The 22,992-nt window shown below is 38.4% G+C and overlaps 1 pseudogene; it reads left to right on the top strand.

Moving 5' to 3' along the window:
• Positions 1-21,955: 21,955 nt before the first annotated feature.
• Positions 21,956-22,046, top strand: LOC112619884 (annotated as a pseudogene).
• Positions 22,047-22,992: the final 946 nt, after the last annotated feature.

Here is a 22,992-nt window from a genome sequence, read left to right as displayed (position 1 = left end):
CAGGTGGCAGAGCTGTCGTTAGGTTCACATGGTCAAGTGTCGTTAGGTTCACATGGCCAAGTGTCGTCTGAGCGAATCCTCCTTATGCACTTTACAGCCCAATTATGCTCACGCTATGAAAAAACAGCCCATTTGTAGATTTGCACAGGTATCGAATCTCACACATGAAAGTGAAGGTCAGAAACATTTTTTAACTTTTATTTTTGAGGATGATTAAGTACTAAGTTATCTCACATCCACCTTGTAACTTTCTGCACTTTCATAGGCATGGTACACTTAGTCAATAACATAGGATATTAGTCTGACTTTAATTTATAATAAAATTGGACTAAATTCACTCACTTCTTCATTTCTATTATTTATTGCAGTGTCTGCCACATGAAACGTATTGAGTTTTGTGCCAACCTCTGTTCTTGTCACAATTTTAGTCAGGCAAATTAGCTTTCTAAATGCAGTAGCCTCAGTATACTTGGCAAAATATATTGGCGTGCCTTTACAATTTGACCTTTGTGTCTTCTGAGGAGCTGGGTCATTCAGGGCTGAAAGCCATATTTTGTACTTCACTTTTCTCATTCATGTTTCACTTTTATTGAGCTCTACACAAGGTGAGGCATGCATTTTGCATAAAACTTTCTTTGAATGTTGTTATTGAACACAGGTAGTTCAAATACAGACTTTGAATTATTTAATCATGGCTCAAGTATCTTTTAGAGGGTGGTTAAACTGAGGACATTTGTTCATAGAAAGAAATGAGGGAAAGGAGAAAACCTATTATGAGTTTAATAAAAATTCAGAAAGTACCTGAAAGATGAAATAATTATTTGCTACCAATATAGAGAGATGTTGAGGTAGGTTTTATGTAGAATTTTCTAGAAGTTCAATGTCCACTGTCATGAAGCAACGTAGAAAACTGAGAATGCATGTCTGCAGTTCAGTAAAGTATGTTCTGAATGACCATATTAGCCATGGGTATTAATTAGCTACAAAGTACCCACCTACAATGCACTCTGCTTGGAGGTACAGTGTCTCAACCACCTGGTTCTTCATTCATTTAAACACATTTATTAAGTACCTTCATTTGCTAAGCTCTGTTTTTTTTTTTTTTTATTACTCTTAGTTCATATCTTTGGAATATCTATTTTTTAGATACAAGAAGATTTTGTTGTTATTATTGCCTGGACATAGACGCCCAACCCCCAGGGCTGCCCATTTCCCCTCTGAGAGGCTCTGGCCCTAGCTCACCACCAGAACAGGAGAAAGCAGGGCCAAATTTCCCACAGGACTAGGGCACATCTGTCACGCGGGCCTGCCTGCCAGCCCCTCCCAGTGCACCTGGCTGGCTGCCTCACAGGTGTGTGTGTACATAGTGCAGCCTCTGCTGCCCAGCTTGGGTGCTTGGCTCCACCTCAGTGCATTCCAGCAGCCTGGAAGCCCTTCAGATCTCCCAGTGCACCTGGAACCCAACCCTGAGAGTTCAGAGGAGGAAGCCATGAGCAGATCCTGGTGCCCCAAGGCTGTGACTCATATCTCTGGAGTGCCAAACCAGGATCTGTGCCCAGCACTTGGGTGGAGAAACTCACACTCTTCAGAAAACTGAGAGCAGTGAGTCACACAGGTTCATGGGCTGGTGTGGGAACTGGACATGCCTCTCTCCACAGGGCTGTTCTGGTAAGCGTGTGGCCAATCTCTCCCAGCTGGACCACTGTCTGAGGGAGTCCCATGGCCTAAAACACCTAACAACAAAAACACAAAACATGGGCACATTGTTAGTGATCAGAGATAGCTCCCCCAAGGCTCAGGAGTGGAAGTGATGGAGAAGTCACCTCTCTCCCCTTCACACCACAAAGCACAGCTGCGAAAATGAGGATACACAAAGTAGCCACATGACTGAGTAAGAGCCTATATACTGTCCGTTGCTCTCAAGCATCATCTAATGGATCACAGCCCAAGCTATGACATAAAAAAAAAAAAAAAATGCTAATTCACTCTCCTACAAAACCAAAGGCAAGAATGTAATAGCATGCAAAGAAACAACATTTCTTTGAAAACTTCCAGAAATGAAGCCAACTAACTATACTCAATTTACGCCACAATTAAAGGAAACGACCACCCCCCTCCAAGGAGAGACAAAATCAGCACAAGAATTCAAAATGCCAGAGTATCCCCTTACCTCAAAAATGAGCCCACTAGCTCCTCAGCAGTGGGTTCTTAGTTAGTCTGAAATTACTGAAATGACAGACATGGAATTCAGAATCTGGATGACAAGGAAGAAAGATCAACAAGATCCAGAAGAAAGTTGAAACCCAATCCAAGGAAGGCAAGCAATCCAATAAAACAATTCAAGAGATGCAAAACAAAATACTCACTTTAAGAAAGACCCAAACTAAACTTCTTGAGCTGAAATACTCACTACAAGAATTTCAGAATAAAATCAGAAGTATTAACAGCAGAATAGACCAAGTCAAGGAAAAAAATCTCAAAGCTCAAAGACCAACCAGAAGCTCAAATCAACTCAAGCAGACAAAAATAAAGAAAATTTTTTTTTCACAAAATGAACAAAATCTCCAATAAATATGTGATTATGTTAAGATACCAAATCTGTGACTCACGAGCATCCCTGAAAAAGAAGGAGAGAGAATAACTTGGAAAATATATTTTAGGATACAGTCCCCCCCGCCCCCCAAAAAAATCTCCCTAATCTCATATGAGTGATTGAGGGGTAAATTCAAGAAATATAGAGAACTCCTGCTAGATACTATACAAGATGACCATCTCCAAGACACATAGTCATCAGATTCACTGAGATCAATGCAAAGAAAAAAATCTTAAAGGCAGCTAGTGAAGGATCAGGTAATGTACAAAGAGAATCTCATCAGACTGGCAGTGAACTCTCAGCAGAAACTTTACAAGCCAGAAGATGTTGGGGACCTATTTTCAGCATCCTTAAAGAAAAGAAATCCCAAACAGGAATTTCATACCCTGCCAAACTAAACTTCATAAGTGAAAGAGAAATACAATCCTTTTCAGACAAGAAAATGTTAAGAGAATTTGTTTCAACTAGACCAGGCTTATAAGACGTCCTCAAAGGACTGTTAAACGTGGAATCAAAAGCAATTTGAAACCTGCTACCACAAATACTCATGTAAGCACATAGTCCACAGACACTATTGAGAAACTACACAACCAAGTCTGCATAACAACCAGCTAAAAACATGATGACAGGACCAATATCTAATTTATTAAAACTAACTTTGAATGTAAATGGACAAATTGCTTCATGTAAAAGATATGAAGTGGCAAGCTGGATAAAAGACAAGACCCAACCATCTGCTATCTTCAGAAGATCCATCTCACATGTAATGATCTCAGAGGCTCAAAATAAGTGTTGAAAAAACAAAATATATATCCTCTAAAAGAAAAAAAAAAAGAGCAGGAGTCACTATTCTTATGTTAGATAAAACCTCTAACAATTAAGAAGAACAAAGAAAGACATTACATAACGATAAAGGGTACAATCCAACAAGAAAACTTAACTATCCTAAATACACATGCACCCAACAGTGGACTACCCAGTTTCATAAAACAGGTTCTTCTTCATCTACAAAATAGATCACAATAATAGTGGGAAACTTCAACACCCCACTGACAGCATTAGACAGATTAGTGAGGCAGAAAACTAACAAAGAAATTCTGGACTTAAACATAACACCTGACCCATTGGATCTAGTAGATATCTAAAGAACACTTCACACAACAACCAGAAAATATGTCTTCTGGCATACTTCGTGACAGAGACACAACCAAAAAAGAAAACTTCAGGCCATTATCTCTGATGAACGTAGACATAAAAATCCTCAACAAAATATTATCAAATCCTCAACAAAATATTATCAAACTGCATCCAGCAGCACGTCAAAGAGTTAATAAAACACAGTCGAGTAGGCTTTATTTCTGGGATGCAAGACTGGTTCAACATATGCAAATCAATAAATGCAATTCACCACATAAGTAAAATTTAAAGCAAAAATCCTATGATCATATCAGTAGATGCACAAAAAGCTTTCTATAAAATCCAATATCCCTGCAAAATAGAAACTCTCAACAGATTAGGCATTGAATTAACATACCTAAAAATAATAGGAATAATCTATGACAGACTTACAGCCAACATCATACTGAATGGGCAAAAGCTGGAAGCATTCCCCTTGAAATTGGAACAAGACAAGGCTGCCCACTCTCACCACTCCTGTTCAACATAGGACTGGAAGTCACAGCCAGAGCAATCAAGCGAAATAAAGAAACAAAAGGCATTCAAATAATAAAAGAAAAAGTCAAACTATCTCTGTTCACTGACAATATGATTCTATACCTTGAAAACCCTAAAGACCTTGTTAAAAGGCTCCTAGAACTGATAAACAACTTTAATAAAGGAAATAAATCAATGTACAAAAATCAGTAGCATTTCTACACCAACAACATCAAGGCTGAGAGTGAAATCAAGAACACAATCCCACTTACAGTAGCCACAAAGAAAATGAAATACCTAAGAATACAGCTAACCAAAGAAGTGAAAGATTTCTCAAAAGAAGACTACAAAACACTGCTGAAACAAATGAGACATGACACAAAAAAGTGGAAAAACGTTCGTTGTTCATGGATTGAAAGAATCGATATTGTTAAAATGTCTATACTTCCCAAAGCAATTTACAAATTCAGTGCTACTCTTATCAAATTGCCAGTATCATTCTTCACAGAATTAGGAAAAAAAATTCTAAAATTCATGTGAAACTGAAAAGAGCCTGAATAGCCAAAGCAATCCTAAGCAAAAAGAACAAAGCTGGAGGCATCACACTACCCAACTTTAAACTATACTCTAAAGCTACAGAAACCAAAACAGCATAGTACTGGTGGAAAAAAAAAAAAAAAAGACACATAGCCAATGGAACAGAATAGAAAACAGACACAAAGCCAATGGAACAGAATAGAAAACTCAGGAATAAGGCCGCACACCTACAACCATCTGATCTTCAACAAGACCAACAAAAACAAGCAATGGGGAGAGAACTCCCTATTCAATAAATGACAACTGGCTAGCTATATGTAGAAGATCAAAACTGGACCCCTACCTTTCACCATACTATATACAAAAATTAACTCAAAGTGGATGAAAGATTTAAATGTAAGACCTCAAACTATAAAACTCCTAGAAAACAACCTAGGAATTTTTCTTCTTGACATTGACTTTAACAAAAAAATTTTGGCTAAATCGCCAAAAGCAATTGCAATAAAAACAAAATATACAAGTGGGACCTAATTATACTAAAGTGCTTCTGCACAGCAAAAGAAACGATCATCAGAGTAAACAGCATACAGAATGAGAGAAAATGTTCACAAGTTATACGTCTAAGGTTTAATATCTGGAAACTATAAAGAACTTAACCAATTCAAGAAGTTAAAATCAAATAACCTCATTAAAAACTGGGCAAAAGACATAAAAAGACACTTTTAAAACAAGACATACAGGCAGCCAACAAGCATTTGAGAAAATGATAAACATCATTAATCATCACAGAATGCAAATCAAAACCACAATGATATACCATCTAACAACAGTCAAAATGGATACTATTAAAAGACCAAAAAACAACAGATGCTGGTGAGGCTGAGGAGAAAACAGAACTCTGTTGGTAAGAATGTAAATACACTGTTGGTAAGAATGTAAATTAGTCCAGTCACTGTGGAAAACAGTCTGGAGACTTCTCAACTGAAAACATGACTACCATTCGATCCAGAATTTAATTACTGTGTATATATCCCAAAGAAAATAAAACATTTGACCAAAAAGATGCATGCACTTGTATGTACATTGAATCACTATTCACAATAGCAAAGACCTGGAATCAACCAAGATGCCTACCAATGGAGGAATGGATACAGAAAATGTGGTATATATCCACCATGAAATATTGTACAGCCATAAAAATAATGAAATAATGTCCTTTGAGGCAATATAATGCAACTGGAGGCAATTATCCTAAGTAAATTAACGCAGGAACAGAAAACCAAATGCCACATGTTCTCTCTTATAAGTGGGAGCTAAACATTGGGTACACATGGACATAAAGATGGTAATAAGAGACACTGAGACTACTAGAGTGGGGAGAGAGGGAAGGGGATAAGTGTTGAAAAGCTAACTGTGAGGTACTATGCTCACTACCTGGGTAATGGAATCATTGTATCCCAAACTTCAGCATCGTGTAATTTACCCATGTAACAAATCTGCACCTGTACTCACTGAGTCTAATATAAAAGTTGGAATTTAACAAATAATTACATAAAACAGTCAAAAAATTAAAAGTAGCATAATTAAACAGTCAAAAAAAAAGTAGCTTATCTTTATATAGCAGTAAGTGCCACAGGATTATTCAGTAAATATGGAGAGTCCCTGCTGTAGTAATCTTGAAAGTCTTTGTGAAGGAGATGAATCTTGAGAAGTACTGCAGTGAAGGGTAGACATTTAAAGCTAAAGGAAATAGCTAAAGGAGAAGAGGAAAAGGTCTACCAAACAGATACAACAGCACTGGTATAGGATGAAGTAGAGCAGGAAGGCAAGGTATTCCACTCAAGAAAAAAAGAAGCATAATAAGATATGGACTTGTGTATTAGTCTCAAATCTGCCCGTGTCCAGAAAATAAATAAAAAATTGATAAAATTTAAGGTACACACTATCCTAGATGAACATGTGTCTACATCTGAACTGCTGTTTCCAATCAAGAGTACAAATTCTTGGGGAGTTCTGGGACACTGAGGGAGGATAGTAGTGAGCTGGGTAAGTAGCCTACACATTTGACACCACAGGTGGTGTATTAGTCAGTGTTCTCTAGAGGGACAGAACTAATATGATAGAGGAGTTTAGTCAGGAGTTTTGACTCATGCAATAACAAGGTGAGGTCCCACAATAGGCTGTCTGCAAGTTGAGGAGATAGGAAGCCAGTCCGAGTCCCAAAACCTCAAAAGTATGGAAGCCCACAGTGCAGCTTTCAGTCTGTGGTTGAGGTTCCAAGAGTCCCAAAGCTGATTAACTTGGAGTCTGATGTTCAAGGGCAGGAGGCATCCAACGGGGAGAAAGATGGAGGCTGAGAAACTAAGCCAGTCTGGTCTCTCCAGGTTCTTCTGTCTGCTTTTATTCTGGCCACACTGGCAACTGATTCGGTGGTGCCCACTCAGATTGAGGGTGCATCTGCCTCCCCCAGCCCACTGACTAAAATGTTAATCTCCTTTGGCAACCCCCTCACAGACGCACCCAGGAACAATACTTCACATCCTTCAATCCAATCAAATTGACACTCAATGTTAATTTTCATAGGTGGTAATGGAGACTAGAAGTGATCTGGCTGGTATCTGTGGCTTCTACAGTAAGATCTAACGGCATGGGATAATTTGCATTTTATCCCATGAAAATCCCATCAGGGCAGCCTACTTTTATGAACAACACCATTAATGTTAAGTATTGGAAAGATTCATTGACATTTCTGGGACTGTTGCTATTACTTTCATTCCTCACAGCTTACCCCCAGTCTTTCTTTCAGATTCTCTCTCTTTCTCTCTCCCCACCTACTTAATTCTTCCTCTCCGCCTAGGAGCTGGTCTTCCTCTGCTTCACCCCTGTAGCGCTAGGTACCAAATTCTGATACTCTTTTTTTACAAGTGTAGTTTTTAACCTAAATCAGTGTCCCTTTCATTACTAATCTGTGTGATTTGCTTAAATAGAAAGAGATTTATTAGAGTCTTAGAGAACAGGAAGAATCTCCAAGAAGGACAGTAACAACAGAAATTAAGAAAAAGCTCAATCATATTTAATTATCTTCAAATGAAAGCCCAACACTATTTTTTATAGTACTAGGCACTAAGAATTTTAAGAATTATATGCTAGGACTTCCACTAGACCAGAATACAAGGCATAAACCCACTGAACTTGTGCTACATGCTTTCTAAAGAAGCCAACATCCCTCGATATAGTTGCTTCCTCTCATTCATTGCTTGCTTCCTTCCTCTGATTTGATGTAGTTATAACTACTTAGAGGAACCACAGCTGTGTGGGAGTCCATCTGCAAAAGAATCTGAAAATGGTAATTATCTATGTATGTATGTGTTCATCTATGTATCTATTGATAATTTGCTCATTTCTTTTTAGTTTACCAGATTTTTTATTAAAGAAAATTGTATTAGAAAGTGGTTGAAATGAATATTGACTCAATTTATAGTACTCTCAATATATCTCATTCTAATTTGTTTGAAGTTATGATTTAATCCTGAAAAATCTTTAAAAAAAATTTATGAATATATATTTAAAGCGTTTCCAACAGCAAAAATAACCAAATAATTTGATGAATCATGATAGCTACAAAAGAACATTAAGCATCTCATTTAGTAGCCCTAGATAATATTTAACACTTTTATTTTCACAGTATTTTGAAAAGACTTACTTTTTTTCCATGTAACAGTGATATCAGAAATGCATTTCCTTGAGCTACTTTGAAAAACATATTTTAGAATTTTTTTTTAATTATACTTTAAGTTCTAGGGTACATGTGCACAACGTGCAGGTTTGTTACATATGTATATATGTGCCATGTTGGTGTGTTGCACCCATTAACTCGTCATTTGCATTAGGTATATTTCCTAATGCTATCTGTTCCCCCACCCTCCACCCCATGACAGGCCCCGGTGTGTGACGTTCCCCTTCCTGTGTCCAAGTGTTCTAATTGTTCGATTCCCACCTATGAGTGAGAACATGCAGTGTTTGGTTTTCTGTTCTTGCGATAGTTGGCTGAGAATGATGGTTTTCAGCTGCATCCATGTCCCTACAAAGGACATGAACGCATCCTTTTTAATGGCTACATAGTATTCCATGGTGTATATGTGCCACATTTTCTTAATCCAGTCTGTCATTGATGGATATTTGGGTTGGTTACAAGATTTTGCTATTGTGAATAGTACCACAAGAAACATATGCGTGCACGTGTCTTTATAGCAGCATGATTTATAATCCTTTGGGTATATACCCAGTAATGGGATGGCTGGGTCAAATGGTATTTCTAGTTCTAGATCCTTGAGGAATGGCCATACTGTCTTCCACAATGGTTAAACTAGTTTACAGTCCCACCAACAGTGTAAAAGTGTTCCTAATTCTCCACATCCTCTCCAGCGCCTGTTGTTTCCTGACATTTTAATAATTGCCATTCTAACTGGTGAGAGATGGTATCTCACTGTGGTTTTGATGTGCATTTCTCTGAAGGCGAGTGATGATGAGCATTTTTTCATGTGTCTGTTGGTTGCATAAATGTCTTCTTTTGAGAAATGTCTGTTCATATCCTTTGCCCACTTTTTGATGGGGTTGTTTTTTTCCTGTAAATTTGTTTGAGTTCTTTGTAGGTTCAGGATATTAGCCCTATGTCAGATGAGTAGATTGCAAAAATTTTCTCCCATTCTATAGGTTGCCTGTTCACTCTGATGGTAGTTTCTTTTGCTGTGCAGAAGCTCTTCAGTTTAATTAGATCCCAGTTGTCAATTTTGGCTTTTGTTGCCATTGCTTGTTGTGTTTTAGACATGAGGCCCTTGCCCATGCCTATGTCCTGAATGGTATTACCTAGGTTTTCTTCTAGGGTTCTTATGGTTTAGGTCTAACATTTAAGTCTCTAATCCATTTTGAATTAATTTTTGTATAATGTGTAAGGAAGGGATCCAGTTTCAGCTTTCTACATATGGCTAGCCAGTTTTCTCTGCACCATGTATTAAATAGGAAATCCTTTCCCCATTTCTTGTTTTTGTCAGATTTGTCAAAGATCAGATGGTTGTAGATATGTGGTATTATTTCTGAGGGCTCTGTTCTGTTCCATTGGTCTATATCTCTGTTTTGGTACCTGTACCATGCTGTTTTGGTTACTGTAGCCTTGTAGTATAGTTTGAAGTCAGGTAGCGTGATGCCTCCAGCTTTGTTCTTTTGGCTTAGGATTGTCTTGGCAATGTGGGCTCTTTTTTGGTTCCATATGAACTTCAAAGTAGTTTTTTTCCAATTCTGTGAAGAAAGTCATTGGTAGCTTAATGGAGATGGCATTGAATCTATAAATTACCTTGGGCAGTATGGCCATTTTCATGATATTGACTCTTCCTATCCATGAGCATGGAATATTCTTCCATTTGTTTATGTCCTCTTTTATTTCATTGAGCAGTGGTTTGTAGTTCTCCTTGAAGAGGTCCTTCACATCCCTTGTAAGTTGGGTTCCTAGATATTTTATTCTCTTTGAAGCAATTGTGAATGGGAGTTCATTCATGATTTGGCTCTCTGTTTGTCTGTTACTGGTGTATAAGAATGCTTGTGATTTTTGCACATTGATTTTGTATCCTGAGACTTTGCTGAAGTTGCTTATCAGTTTAAGGAGATTTTGGGCTGAGATGATGGGGTTTTCTAAATATACAATCATGTCATCTGCAAACAGGGACAATTTGACTTCCTCTTTTCCTAATTGAATAACCTTTATTTCTTTCTCTTGCCTGATTGACCCGGCCAGATCTTTCAACACTATGTTGGATAGGAGTGGAGAGAGAGGGCATCCCTGTCTTGTGCCAGTTTTCAAAGGGAATGCTTCCAGTTTTTGCCCATTCAGTGTGATATTGGCTGTGGGTTTGTCATAAATAGCTCTTATTATTTTGAGATATATTCCATCAATACAGAATTTATTGAGAGTTTTTAGCATGAAGGGCTGTTGAATTTTGTCAAAGACCTTTTCTGCATCTATTGATAAAATCATGTGGTTTTTCTCTTTGGTTCTGTTTATATGCTGGATTATGTTTATTGATTTGCATATGTTGAACCAGCCTTGCATCCCAGGGATGAAGCCCACTTGATCTTGGTGGATAAGCTTTTTGATGTACTGCTGGATTCGGTTTGCCAGTATTTTATTGAGGATTTTTGCATCAATGATCATCAGGGATATTGGTGTAAGGTTCTCTTTTTTTGTTGTGTCTCTGCCAGGCTTTGGTATCTGGATGATGTTGGCCTCATAAAATGAGTTAGGGAGGATTCCCTCTTTTTCTATCAATTGGAATACTTTCAGAAGGAATGGTACCAGCTCCTCCTTGTACCTCTGGTAGAATTTGGCTGTGAATCCGTCTGGTCCTGGACTTTTTTTGGTTGGTAGGCTATTAATTATTGCTTCAATTTTAAAGCCTGTTATTGGTCTATTCAGGGATTCAACTTCTTCCTGGTTTAGTCTTGGGAGAGTGGATATGTCCAGGTATTTATCCATTTCTTCTAGGTTTTCTAGTTTATTTGCATAGAGGTATTTATAGTATTCTCTGGTGGTAGTTTGTATTTCTGTGGGGTCAGTGATGATATTCCCTTTATCATTTTTTATTGCATCTATTTGATTCTTCTCTCTTTTCCTCTTTATTAGTCTTGCTAGCAGTCTATCAATTTTGTTGATCTTTTCAAAAAACCAGCTCCTGCATTCATTGATTTTTTGAAGGATTTTTTGTGTGTCTGTCTCCTTCAGTTCTGCTCTGATCTTAGTTATTTCTTGCCTTCTGCTAGTTTTTTAATGTGTTTGCTCTTGCTTCTCTAGTTCTTTTAATTGTGATGTTAGGGCGTCAATTTTAGATCTTTTTCAGCTTTCTCTTGTGGGCATTTAGTGCTATAAATTTCCCTACACACACTGTTTTAAATGTGTCCCAGAAATTCTGGTATGTTGTATCTTTGTTCTCATTGGTTTCAAAAAACATCTTTATTTCTGCCTTCATTTTGTTATGTACCCAGTAGTCATTCAGGAGCAGGTTATTCAGTTTCCATGTAGTTGAGCAGTTTTGAGTGAGTTTCTTAATCCTGAGTTCTAGTGTGATTGCACTGTAGTCTGAGAGACAGTTTGTTACAGTGTCTGTTCTTTTACATTTGCTGAGGAGTGCTTTACTTCCAACTATGTGGTTAATTTTGAAGTAAGTGCGATGTAGTGCTGAGAAGAATATATATCTGTTGATTTGGGGTGGAGAGTTCTGTAGATGTCTAATAGGTCCGCTTGGTGCAGAGTTGAGTTCAATTCCTGGATATCCTTGTTAACTTTCTGTCTCATTGATCTGTCTAATGTTGACAGTGGGGTGTTAAAGTCTCCCATTATTATTGTGTGGGAGTCTAAGTCTCCTTGTAAGTCTCTAAGGACTTGCTTTATGAATCTGGGAGCTCCTGTATTGGGTGCATATATATTTAGGATAGTTAGCTCTTCTTGTTGAATTGATCCCTTTACCATTATGTAATGGCCTTCTTTGTCTCTTTTGATCTTTGTTAGTTTAAAGTCTGTTTTATCAGAGACTAGGATTGCAACCCCTGCCTTTTTTTGTTTTGTATTTGCTTGATAGATCTTCCTCCATCCCTTTATTTTGAGCCTATGTGTGTCTCTGCATGTGAGATGGGTCTCCTGAATACAGCACACTGATGGGTCTTGACTCTACCCAATTTGCCAGTCTCTGCCTTTTAATTGGAGCATTTAGCCCATTTACGTTTAAGGTTAATATTGTTATGTGTGAATCTGATCCTGTCATTATGATGTTAGCTGGTAATTTTGCTCATTGGTTGATGCAGTTTCTTCCTAGCATAGATAGTCTTTACATTGTGGTATGTTTTTGCAGTGACTGGTACCGGTTGTTCCTTTCCATGTTTAGTGCTTCCTTCAGGAGCTCTTGTAGGGCAGGCCTGGTGGTGACAAAATATCTCAGCATTTGCTTGTCTGTAAAGGATTTTATTTCTCCTTCACTTATGAAACTTAGTTTGGCTGGATATAAAATTCTGGGTTGGAAATTCTTTTCTTTAAGAATGTTGAATATTGGCCCCCACTCTCTTCTGGCTTGTAGAGTTTCCGCCAAGAGATCCGCTCTTAGTCTGATGGGCTTCCCTTTGTGGGTAACCCGACTTTTCTCTCTGCTGCCCTTAACATTTTTTCCTTCATTTCAACTTTGGTGAATCTGACAATTATGTGTCTTGGAGTTGCTCTTCTCGAGGAGTATCTTTGTGGCATTCTCCATATTTCCTGAATCTGAATGTTGGCCTGCCTTGCTAGATTGGGAAAGTTCTCCTGGATAATATGCTGCAGAGTGTTTTCCAACTTGGTTCCATTTTCCCTGTCACTTTCTAGTACACCAATCAGACATAGATTTGGTCTTTTCACGTAGTCCCATATTTCTTGGAGGTTTTGTTCATTTCTTTTTACTCTTTTTTCTCTAAACTTCTCTTCTCACTTCATTTCATTCATCTGATCTTCAATCACTGATACCCTTTCTTCCAGTTGATCAAATCAGTTACTGAAGCTTGTGCATTTGTCACATCATTCTCGTGCCATGGTTTTCAGCTCTGTCAGGTCATTTAAGGACTCCTCTACATTGGTTATTCTAGTTAGCCATTCGTCTAATCTTTTTTCAAGGCTTTTAGCTTCTTTGCGATGGGTTTGAACTTCCTCCTTTAGCTCAGAGAAGTTTGATCATCTGAAACCTTCTTGTCTCAACTCATCAAAGTCATTCTCAGTTCAGCTTTGTTCCGTTGCTGGTGAGAAGTTGCGTTCCTTTGGAGGTAGAGAGGTGCTCTAATTTTTAGAATTTTCAGCTTTTCTGCTCTGTTTTTTCCCCATCTTTGTGGTTTTATCTACCTTTGGTCTTTGATGATGGTGACATACAGATGGGGTTTTGGTGTGGATGTCCTTTCTGTTTGTTAGTTTTCCTTCTAACAGTCAAGACCCTCAGCTGGAGGTCTGTTGGAATTTGCTGGAGGTCCACTCCAGACGCTATTTGCCTGGGTATCAGCAGCAGAGGCTGCAGAAGAGTGAATATTGCTGAACAGCAAGTGTTGCTGCCTGATTGTTCCTCTGGAAGCTTCATCTCAGAGGGGTACCTGGCCGTGGGAGGTGTCAGTCTGTCCCTACTGGGGGGTGCCTCCCCATTAGGCTCCTCGGGAGTCAGGGACCCACTTGAGGAGGCAATCTGTCTGTTCTCAGATCTCAACCTCCGTGCTGGGAGAACCACTACTCTCTTCAAAGTTGTCAGACAGGGACATTTTCATCTGCAGAGGTTTCTGTTGCCTTTTGTTTGGCTATGCCCTGTCCCCAGAGGTGGAGTCTACAGAGGCAGGCAGGCCTCTTTGAGCTGCAGTGGGTACCACCCAGTTCGAGCTTCCCAGACACTTTGTTTACCTACTCAAGTCTCAGCAATGGTGGGCACCGCTCCCCTAGCCTCCCTGCTGCCTTGCAGTTAGATCTCAGACTGCTGTGCTGGCAATGAGGGAGGCTCCATGGGCATGGGACCCTCCAAGCCAGGCACGGGATATAATCTCCTGGTGTGCCATTTGCTAAGAAAAGCACATTATTAGGGTGGGAGTGATGAGATTTTCCAGGTGCTGTGTGTCATGGTTTCCCTTGGCTAGGAAAGGGAATTCCCTTCCCCCATGCGCTTCCTGGGTGAGGCGATGCCTCGCCCTGCTTTGGCTTTCACTCATTGGGCTGCACCCACTGTCTTGCACCCACTGTCCGACACGTCCCAGTGAGATGAACCTGGTACCTCAGTTGGAAATGCAGAAATCACCCATCTTCTGTGTCTCTCACGCTGTGAGCTGTAGCCTGGAGCTATTCCTATTCAGCCATCTTGGAACCCGATAACACATTTTATACCTACATTAGCTGCCTTTAGATAGTTTTACAAACATAATATAGTTTGTTAAAATCTAGCATTACATGGAATAATAAAATGCATTTCATTTTTCTGCCAGCAGTTGCCTAAATAGAGGTTTAACATTTGGTGCAAGGGATGGGTTTACTAAATCACCCTTCTGGGAGAGGTGTCCCAGAAGATGCATAAAGTTTGTTTGCCTTCATGCAGAGTTATGTTCTTTCTGGACTTTCAGGGTGTAGAAGTAGCAAAAGTTAAAAATAGCATTCACAAAGAGTGGAGGAAAAGACCATAAATGTAAAATATATCAGTGTAATTATCTTTAATGCAGAATTTAAGATAATGAAGTTAACTAAAGAGATTCAGTCTGAAACTTATTCAGATAAAACAAAATTCCTAAAGAGTATTACATGGGCCCTACAGTAATTTATTTATTTATTTTTTTTAGTGGTGTGTAAAATGTCTTACAATTGTTTTTCATCAGTACTTTTCTTTTTCTATCCTCAGGACACATGGGATGAAAATTAAGTAATTTAAAATTTCAATGAATACGTGTACCACGGTATTCAGTTTGTTTTTTCCTATCCAAACTAAAATGAAAACATTCGAGGTCATTTTATTTTCAGAATAAACCCTCAAAACAGCAAAGTTCTAACAAATGATTGAAATAATTGCTCAATTATTAAAACAAATGACAGTTGTAAGTTTTTACTAAAAAATGAATATTCCTAATAACCTTCAAAAATAAAGAATGAGGATGCTATAGATAATCGTTTCACTCAAGAGTGCAGGTGCCAGATTCCAGGTGAAGGGGTTGGGCCCTATGGTATAAACCTGGTTATGGCCAAATGGAGCCAATAGGTGTTGGGTTCTGCCTTTTTAATTTATTTTTTGACTTTTATATAATTAAAGAAAATATTATATATCCAGGAAAATATATGCTTTCAATTTCTTTCTGCCACAGGTTTCTTCAGCCTGGTCTTTGATTCATTACAATATTTTCTGTCTTGTTATCTTAAAAATACTATAACATTATTTTATGTTGCAGCATGGAAATCCAAAATCCAATTATAACTTTGTGTTCTCAGAAATGAGCTGTGTTTCAATACCAAATATTTTAGGCTTGTTTAAAAGAATAATAAAAGGAGGAGAAAAACAAGAACAAGAAAAAAACCGTAAAGGAACAGAAGAATAGTAGTCGTCATGTCAGTGGTAATCAGAAGAGAGGTCTTCACTTCTTTCTCCCGGTCTCAATCTGTACATCTCTCTGGATTTGTATTGATCTTTATGTTCTACCCTCTTTCATTTTCAGGGATGTGTCACATTTCCCCCAAATCTAATGTTCAGCCTGTCACAGGGAAAAATGGGGAGGCACCTTTTCCCATCTCTTTCACTATCACGGATTTTGCTTCACAGGTCATCTGCTACCTTATCTGGGACTCCAACTTTCCCATTCTATTTCCTTCCTGTTCGAAGTAAACATCTCTACATTTCTACAAGCTCAGAAAACAAATAAAGACACATAACAATTTTTATTTAATCTTTACATACCTGCAACCTACTACGCTACATAATTATTCTCCTTCACACCAATGTTCCAAATAGTATTTTCCTCTTCCCATTTCACATTTCTATTCCCACTCTTAAAACTTGTGGTCATTTAGAAAAAGGAGGTGGTCCACAGTGTTAAGAATCCTAGGATGGTGAATAGAGACAAGCCATTTTTAAAAGTCTTTTCAATTTCTCTTAAATAATAATTGGTGACATTTGGAAGAGTAGGTTTATTAGAGTGGGAGTTATTTTTAATAAACTCTGGGTTATAACTTTTTAAAATTTTATCACAGCTGATGACTTGCAAAAACAAGATAAAAGAATAAAATTTCCCAAATTTTCAATATGGCTTTTTAGTCTAACAATAAAACACTTTATTTGCTACTAAAAAAGTACAAGTAAATAAGGAAAATAGAGAAACTGAAGTCATTTTAATAATTATTTCAATGTGAATAGAATAAAACATAATGAGGAACACATGTCTGCTTGGTGCTAATGATATAACGTTTTGCAGTTTTATAGATAAAGCAAAATGTGTAATTTGAACCAGATGTTGAAATACTTTAGGATTAGTATCCAAGGGCAAATATTTTGGAAAATATGTGGAAAGGTAAACCACATATTTGCTACTGGGAGTCCTTTATGTATGTGTCTTTAGATTGCACTTTACTTGGTTACTCACAATGAAATTGTGATCTGTTCTCAATACTCCATATCTTTAAAAAGTCCCACAGAAGCAGTTCAACAAAGGGGTGAAGAGCTCAGGCTCTGTGTCACATTTCTGGCTTCATCATTTCCCGGCTACAGGATCTCGGGAAACTTAACTTTTCTGAGCCTCAGATTCCTCATTTGTAAAATGAGAACGGTAACATTGAAACAACCTCATAGGACCCATGTGCTGTTCAGGTGAAGATAATGCCTGTATTTTCAATGGAACATGGTGTGCTGTTTAGGTTCAGATAATGCCATACTTTCAATGGAACACAGTGAGCACTCACTATAAAGAGGTCAGCACTGTGGTCATTGTTATTATCACTACTATTTTTCATTATTAATACCAATAAAACTAACACTTTTCAAATTTATTTACTGTTAATCTGAGCATCCTTTCAGTCTCACTAACTGTCAATTGTTTGCCTCCTAAGAAGTGTATCAAATAGGTTCTTTTAAGTTGCATAGCACAGAATCATATTCAGTTTTTCTCAGGTGATGGGAACATATTTTAACAATTTATTGGTAAATAAGCAAATATAAGAGCAGGCCTTAGAAGCCACTTGGGGCCTGAAATGTCCATTTTTTACAGTCCTCATACAACCCCAGCTCTATTGGTCTGGATGTGCTGAATCAGAAGCATCTCTACCGGTCATTTCTGCTAAAACAGGTGTTGTCTGGGCTCTATGGAAATCATTTTACCTATCTGATGTCCAGCTATTACTGTACAGCCTGCTGCACCTGCACTGACTCTAATGTCAAGGTAACCGATTTCAACTCAAACTCATCTGGAAAAGAATGCATTGATGAGTTAACCGGCACAATCCAGCATAGTGTGTCTCTGGTATGTGGGGTTCTCCCCTTGATCCCCTTAGACTGTGCTGGGGAGGAATCCCTTGTAAATCAACTGCATAACCAATGCAAAGGGAACAGAACTTGACTAGATCGATATAGACCTGGTTGTTATGTGGAGGCTCCTGGAAGGGATTAATGTAACTGGCAGATGCCTTGCATAGCATTCCAACATGGAAAGCACATTAGGTGGCAAAGCAAGACTTTTTAACTCATTGGTCTCCCTATTAATTCATTTTGGAATTTCAAAATACAGAATTTGCATTCATTATTGATTTCTGGTGGGAACTCACTCTGACTAGTCTTTTCATACCACCCTTATTTGGGAGCGGCTTCCCCCGTTTCACCACAGGAGGGCAGTAGTCAGTCCGGGAAGCTGTTTTGTGCAGCATGGCCCTGTCCTCTCACCAGGCCTGACAGGGCAGGGCCATCAGAGTCCATCCCCCAAAGACGGTGACTTAGCCTAAGCTATTCATGGTTCAATCCCTAAGAATTTGAAGTTGAGACTGAAAAAGAGAAGTCTGCTCCAGGGAGCAACATGTCAACCTGGGGTTCGTCGGCAGCCATGTTTTGTTGTTGTTAGTGTTGTTTGGCTGTGTGGTCAGGAAAACTGGAATCAGCTGATCCTTGAGAAAGAGAAAATTGAAACACACACAAAGAGAGGCATAAAACCTCCTAGTTCCTGTTTTCAGGCAATTCCAGAGAACTAAATTTATGCCTACCCTTCAATTCTATGAGATATTCTAGCATCATTGTAATAAATACTCCATATTGCTTAAGCTAGTGCCTGTGAGTACCTGTAATTTGAAACTGAGTCTAAACCAGTACAAAGGTAAACTAATTTGTTCTCCCAAGGATGTGAATTAGGCACTAAAATGGCGTAAATTTTATACTAAAATTCCAAAATAAATTTTGTAACCATTCTGCAATATTGAAAGAGGGACAAAAAACTTGGATCATTAAATTCTGGGAATAGTACAGTTTTGATGACCTCAGCTATTAAATTATTTTAAAGGTTTTTGTCTGTTTGTCTCATCCTTATTACCGAAATTTTAAATTCTTAACATACTTGACACGTACTAGAGAAAATAAATATTCAATTATCTTAGGATCTTCAATTCAAATAAATAGTAATTTCATAGTTAGAAATATAGGTAAAAATGAAGACAATAGAAGGGGTGATGAAGGTTTGCTCTAAATCTGGGAGATATGTATGTGTGTGATTGTATGTGTGTGTGTGTGTGTGTGTGTATGTGTATCTAAAGAATATCTGAAGATGAGTATGTATTATGACTAAACTCAAACTCAAAATATAAATTTGTTTTCTTGTCATTTGTCTTTTTCTCTAAGGTAGTACACCCACCCACCCACCCACACACACACACACACACAACTATTTTTAAATTTTCTGTAATTAAGGCTGCATACACATATATTCCCATCATTCCAGGGCGCAGGCATGGAGCTGACCAGGTGGATGATACTCGTGTTTCTAGTGATTACAGTCTGGCCTCGGTCATTCTAAAATCACGTTCCCAAAACCATTTCAGACTTGCGCTAATAGTTGCCTTTGAATATTAGGGGCTTAACTGGAAGCAACCGATTCTGGCCAGTTGGATCCTGATGAGGCTTGAACTCCTGAAACAGATTGACATTTCTGAGAGTTCTCTTTCCCAGGAATTGTCCTTTTCCTTTGTATGATTCATCTGTTGCACGGATGTATGGTTGTCCCTCATCCATGCTCTTTTCTCAAATGTACCAGTCATTATTGCTATATAACAAATGTGCCCTAATTTAGTGGCCTGAAAAAAAAAACCACCATTTGATTATATTAATTAATTGCTTCTGTGGATCAGGAATTCAAACAGTGTCCAACAAAAATGACTGGTCTCTGGTCTATGATTTTGGTGCCTCTTTCACTTCCTTGTGTGGTGCCTGATTTAATCTTCCTCAGCTGGGACTGTAAGCCGGATACCCACACAGGGCCTCCCTAGGTGGTTTAGGTTTCTCTTCTCATGGCAGCTGGATTCTGAGATACCCAAGAGGAAGCACCTGGAAAGTGATTGTCCTAGGAGAACAAGGTAAAAGCTGCATGGAAATTGTATGCCTAGCCTTGGAAGTTACATAGCATCACTTCCTCACTGAATTTATAGGGCAGGGGATATAGACCCCACTCTCCATGGAAGGAACGTCAAAGAATTTGCAGCCGTCTTAAATCCAATCGACTAACAGCAGCCAGAAGAAGCCAAATCAGAATCTAAGTAGACATTATTGGTAAAACTAGGTTGGAAAATACCTCAGGGATATTTTGCTTATCCCGCTCTTATTTGAGTTTGCCTACCTAGATGCAGATAAAACTTCAAAACAGCAGCTTCTTCCTCATCTTTCCACCCTATTGTAAGAGAGGATAGATCCCCAAAGATTTATTACACTTGAAGAGGAAAAAGAGAAGAATTTACTCTGCTTGAAGGCAGTCAAGGGAGAAAAGAGAGCTTTTGAAACACCAACCGATTATGTGGACAAATGAGATACTCCTTCCTCGTCCTGCAGAGAGTCAGGAGTGGACAGTAGAATAATGAGAAGGGCCCTGAACGAGATACCCAGGAAAGTATCAATGCTGGTGCATTTTTCTTTCTTTGCAAAGGTAACACTTTGAGGACAAATTTTTTCCCTAATAATTCCCTACCTCACTCCCTCATAATCTCTCAATATATATGTTCCTCAAACCTAAAGATATAAAACCACATAGTATGGAATCCCAAATGGTGTAAAAGTTCTGTGCAAAGTCATCGGAGATAGAAGGAAATAGACTGGCTTGTTTAGCTCTCAAAATTAAATAGAAAAACAATCAGAGATTTTTACATAGCTAGGATATTAGTTTTGTTTCTTAATGTCCGTTTTATGCATTTAACAAAATACAGACGAGATATCATGTGCATTATTAAATAGCTCCTCCTATGGAGATGTGATAGTCAATATTATAATTATCCAGGATTGTAATCTTGAAATAGAAACGCTTAACAATGTATTTGTTTTCTCTTTTGTTTTCCATGTAGAGCTTACCATGCAGTATTTCTTCATCATAATACTTAATATAATTTTAATGAATGAATCATGCTGTAATTACTTATTTACCGTGTGATATCCTTCTAGGAGTCAAAGATTGTGTTAATGGCTCCAATACTTCACAATTCCTCTGATTAAAGCTATTGCCTTGAGATTTTGCAGTTTTTTCCACAAAAAAGGACATTTCTCTGTCCCTTCATTTGGGGTTTGGGCATCTAACTAACTCGCTTGGACTAATGGAATAAAGCAGACCTTATGGAGAGCTAGTTCCAAGTCAAGAATCCAAGAGACCGTGTGTAAAATGCTGTTCTACATGAGCTGATGCCATCATCATGAGAAAGACACACCTGGTCTAGTCTATCAGTCTGTGGAAGAGAATGAAAACCACGTGAAACAGAATTCTCCCGTCTAAAGGAAACCTGCCAAATCCAGCCAAGAGCAGAGCCCACGTGTCTAGCGTTACTCCTGTGTTTGCAGTTAGCTGCTTACTTGTGCATTTACAAATACCAACAGGGACTCGCTCGAGGCTGCATTTGGCTGGGGCAGCTTACCTGGTGTTGTGACCTGAATGTATCCCCTACACTTTGTGTGTTGGAAACATAATCCTCAAGGCAAGTATTGGGAGGACGGGTCTTTGGGGAGGTGTTTAGGTCATGAGGGTTCTGCCCTCATGAATGGATTAATGTCATTATGGAAGGACTCCGTGAAGGGAGTTTGCCCCTCTCTCTTTTGCCCTTCTGTGCCTTCCACCTCTTCTGCTTGGTGAGGACACAACCTTCCTCTTCTTCAGAGGATGCAGCAACGAGGCACCAACTTGGAAGCAGAGATTGGGCCGTTACTAGATCTGAACCTGCTGGTGCCTTGATCATGGGTTCCAGCCTCCATGAAAAATACGTTTCTGTTCTCTATAAATTAGCTCGTTTAAAGTATTTTGTTATAACAACACAACCAAAGTAAGACATCTGGTATGTCTCTCCTCTACAGCCCATCCATCCTCCTTTTGGGAGGCTAACACAGACATGTTCTATTCACAGTGATTGCAGAAACACTAAAAAGCAGATAGAAATGCATGAGGGTGCTTACTTCAGCAGCATATACACTAAAATTGAAATGATATGGAGATTAGCATAGCCTCTGCACAAATTCGTGAAGCATTGCAGACTTTTGTAACACAGAAAATAAATGCTTAAGGAGATGCATACCCCATTTCCCATAATGTGATTATTATACACTGCCTGCCTCTATCAACACATCTCACGTACCTCATGAGATATTTAAACATCTAGTATGTACCCACAAAAATTTAAAATGAAATAAAAAAATAAAAATGTATAAGGGCCTTTGAAGCCTAGGCTTTGAACAGACATACGTTCATTTCTGCCTCATTCTATTAACCAAAACAGGTCATATAGGGAGCTATATTCTGCCTTTATCAGAGAAACTCTAAAGTCATATGACAAAGGGCTCAGAGAGAGGAGTGAAAAATAAAGATTATGAATAAAAATTCATTTCTAGCCTTTCCCATATCGGCCTAGATTAAGAAATAGAATATTACTAGGACCTTAGAAGTCGCTCTGATGTCCTCACTCAGTTATTATCTCTAGCCTTCCTCCTCCATGTTAAGAATTATCTTGACTCCTATCTACAGAGATCAATTTTGCTAACTTTTATAAAATGGAATCAAAAAATCTATATTTATCTGTGTTAGGACTCTATTTTAACAAAATTCTGTGAGATTCATGCATATTGTTATAGGTAGCCCTAGTGAGTTAATTTTCATGGCGATTTAGTGTTATATTTTGGGAATATGCCATAATTTGTTTATTATCAGTCATCTACTATTGATGGATGTTTAGGCTGTTTTCAATTTGGGGATATTACAAATAACGCTGCTGCAAACACTCGGCAAACAACCGTGAGGCTCTCTTTTGCCTGTTTACTAACGGGGGGTTTGCCACAGGCTAGAAGACTCCTGATTACTAACGGGGGGTTTGCTACAGGCTAGAAGACTTCCGATTACTCCACATTCTCTCTAACACTTAGAATTGTTGCTATTTATTTTATTTTAGTTTCTGTTTTTTCTTTTAGATGGAGTCTCGCTCTGTCACCCAG

Source organism: Theropithecus gelada, chromosome 2, assembly GCF_003255815.1.
Source record: "Theropithecus gelada isolate Dixy chromosome 2, Tgel_1.0, whole genome shotgun sequence".
Lineage (NCBI taxonomy): Eukaryota > Metazoa > Chordata > Mammalia > Primates > Cercopithecidae > Theropithecus > Theropithecus gelada.
This window is presented reverse-complemented; position numbering and strand designations above follow the sequence as displayed.